Source organism: Lactuca saligna, chromosome 3 (genome assembly GCF_052625555.1).
Source record: "Lactuca saligna cultivar CGN05327 chromosome 3, ASM5262555v1, whole genome shotgun sequence".
NCBI lineage: Eukaryota > Viridiplantae > Streptophyta > Magnoliopsida > Asterales > Asteraceae > Lactuca > Lactuca saligna.
In genome coordinates this window covers 139,379,113-139,382,831 of record NC_136419.1, presented here as the reverse complement: position 1 = coordinate 139,382,831, position 3,719 = coordinate 139,379,113, and positions in this window count along the sequence as shown.

Here is a 3,719-nt window from a genome sequence, read left to right as displayed (position 1 = left end):
CTAAATACATGAAAAATAATAATTTTCCAAGGTTTATAACCTATCTAACATGGCATGGGGAACATTTCAACATAAAAAGAGTTAGAAGAGATTACATACCTTTTGGTGAGTTTGGTTCTAAGGAGTTTAAGGGCCAAGCACCAATAGTGTGAATGCCTCAAATGGAATCACAAACACCACAAACTCTTGGAAAACTTTGAGAGAGTATACACCTTGTATAAAATCGGTCACACACATGCACACACACACTAGTTCACTAGTTTTCTCTTAGGCTCTATTTCATGCTCCATAAGCATGCTTATATGGTGTGCATTGTTAGGGTGAAACCCTAATAACCCATGTCTCTTCCTTTCCAAGGATCCATGGGTTAAAAGCTCCATGGATCATCCATGGACTTCCACATAAGCCTAGCCCATTAACAAATGAGTATTAGCCCACACTATATAAAACAAATAGCCCATAATCTAATTAGTCTTCCTTTTAATCTCTAAATTAATTCATAATTAATTTAAGACTAAAACTAATTAAATAACGTAACTTTATATTAATATATTATAACTCATAATATATTAATAAACATATGTGTATAACTCTCATAAAATTATCCATAATAGTTTGGATGAGATGCAACCCAAATGGACCATGTTGGTCGGGTCAAGTATATACCAAATAAGTTATGGACTTAGACACCTTATCCAACAAACTCTCACTTGGATAAGTCTAATAACTATATTTGCCTATAACTTCAGGAACCAACCAGCAATCGTAGCTCTCGAAAACTCCCTCGAACTATGAAGCGCCATTTTAGATAAGTGATCACATAATCCCCTGTTCTCATGATATCAGCCAAACAAACACATGGAACTATGTCTTGCTTATTGTCTAGCAGTTTTTTCTCGATTTTCCGATTTGTTTGATGAAGAACTTCACTGAACACATCGGTTTAGTTCTGACCAGGCCTGGTACATGGGTCAACACAAAATCATCGAGGGGCCTAGATATCGCTTCTATTTCTAGAAGGAACAGATAAACTTCGACTGATATGCTTGTTCTACTACTTATTGAATTGTACACAAAGGCATTTTTTATAACATCAAGTTATTGATGCGTTTACGTGCAATCAATGCACAACCAACTCATAGGTAACAACTCATATCTCTAGGTTTAAAGATTTATATGATGTTATCGTCTCACGATCACTCGAGATAAAGTCCATGAAGTGATACAAGTGAGCGTGGGTTTATACCAATACTCATAACTTATGAGTACTCATGAATGTTGCAGCAACCATTGCCATGTCTAAACACCTTTAAGGCATCTACAAACCCAATTCATGACAATCTTGATTCATACCTACTTCCGACGTATGATCGATTGTGGAGGTTTGAATAAATTAATTATTCTGGAAGTCAAAACATGCAAAACTGAAACAATAGTAAATAATTGACAATGATAGTAACACTTTACTCATAAATAAATCACAAATTTTATTCATCATCAAACGTCGATTACATTTTACCAGTTTCAGGAAAACTATCTAATCTTTAAAACTAATATCGTCCCTCAGCCCGATGCATCTCGCATGCTGAAAATGCTTAACCCTCGTCAGTCCCTTCGTAAGGGGATCTGCAGGATTCTCATCCGACGATATCCTCCTTGTCACAAGGAGTCCTTCTTCAATCTTGTGTCTTATGAAGTGATATTTTCTGTCAATGTGTCTGGATCTGCCATGATCTCTAGGTTCCTTGGCTAAGATAACCGCACCATTGTTGTCACAGAAAATCTCTATAGGTTCCTTAATAGCTGGTACAACTCCAAGGTCTCCGATGAAGTTCTTTAGCCATATCGCCTCCTTCGCTACTTCACTCGCTGCTATATACTCTGATTCACAAGTCGAATCAGCCACCGTCTCCTGCTTGGAACTCTTCCAAGAAATTGCCCCTCCATTTAAGGTAAAGATCCAGCCCGACTGAGAGCGGAAATTATTCCTATCAGTCTGAAAACCAGCATCACTATACCCTAATACTTTCAAGTCATCACTGCCACCAAGGGTGAGGATCCAATCCTTAGTCCTCCGCAGGTACTTGAGAATGTTCTTTACCGCTGTCCAATGAGCCTTGCCAGGGTTCCCCTGAAACCTGCTGACCATGCTCAAAGCAAATGCCACATCAGGACGGGTACAAGTCATAGCATACATGATCGAGCCAACTGTGGAAGCATATGGAAATTGGCTCATCTCAGCTATGTCTGCCTCTGTACTCGGACTCTGAGTCTTACTCAGTTTGGTATTGCTTTGGATTGGTAAATCTCCTTTCTTGGAATTCTCCATGTTGAACCTTTTCAACACCTTATCCAAGTAGATACTCTGACTAAGTCCAATTAGTCTTCTACTCCTTTCTCTTAATATCCTTATCCCTAGGATATAGGTAGCCTCCCCTAGGTCCTTCATAGCAAAGCACTTCCCAAGCCAGGACTTAACCTCCTTCAAGGTTGGGATGTCATTTCCTATGAGTAGTATGTCATCCACATACAGTACCAAGAAGCTAACTATACTCCCACTAGCTCTGACATACACGCAAGACTCATCTTCGCTTCTCGAGAAGCCAAACTCTTTTACCTTCTCATCAAAACAAAGATTCTAGCTACGAGATGCTTGTTTTAATCCATAAATGGATTTCTCAAGCTTGCATACTCTATTAGGGTACTCTGCACTGACAAAACCCTCTGGTTGATTCATGTACACATCCTCAACCAACTTTCCGTTAAGGAAAGCGGTTTTGACATCCATTTGCCATATTTCATAATCATGAAATGCTGCAATGGCTAACATAACCCTAATAGACTTAATCTTTGCTACCGGCGAGAAGGTTTCATCATAATCAATACCTTGAGTTTGAGTAAAACCCTTCGCAACCAGTCGAGCCTTATAAGTATGCAGTTTTCCTTCCATGTCTGTCTTCTTCTTGAAGATCCATTTGCACCCGACTGTTTTACGGCCTGGTACATTGTCAACCAAGTTCCAAACTTGATTGTCATACATGGACTGTATCTCGCTGTCCATAGCCTCCTTCCATTTAGCAGACTCCGGGCCTGCCATGGCTTCCTTAACACTGTTGGGTTCACCCAAATTTACCATTGTACTATCACTAATAAACGTATCACCTTCCGTAGTAATATGGAAGCCATAATAAAACGAAGGTGTGTTCCTAACCCGTGTGGAACGCCTCAGAGGTACAGACTCGTCAGCTGGATCAACAGGAGTTTCCTCCTCAGGTTGATTGCTAGTGTCTGAGGTTCCTTCACCAATTGATTCTTGAATTTCTTCAAGATCAATCTGCCTCCCACTGTCTCCTTGGCTTATAAATTCTTTCTCGCGAAAGATCCCTCTTCGTGCTACAAAGACCACATTCTCACTGGGTCTGTAGAAGAGGTAACCGAAGGATTTCTATGGGTAGCCGATGAAAATACCCCTTTCGCTTCGGGGTTCGAGCTTATCATGAGTTTCACGCCTCACGAAAGCTTCGCAACCCTAAATTTTGATGTGGTCCAAATTGGGAACCTTCCCAGTCCACATCTCATGAGGTGTTTTGGTAACCTTCTTTGTAGGGACTAGATTAAGGATATGGGCGGCAGTCTCTAAGGCATACCCCCAAAAAGAGATTGGTAACGAAACTCGACTCATCATAGAGCGAACCATGTCCAACAAGGTTCGATTACGC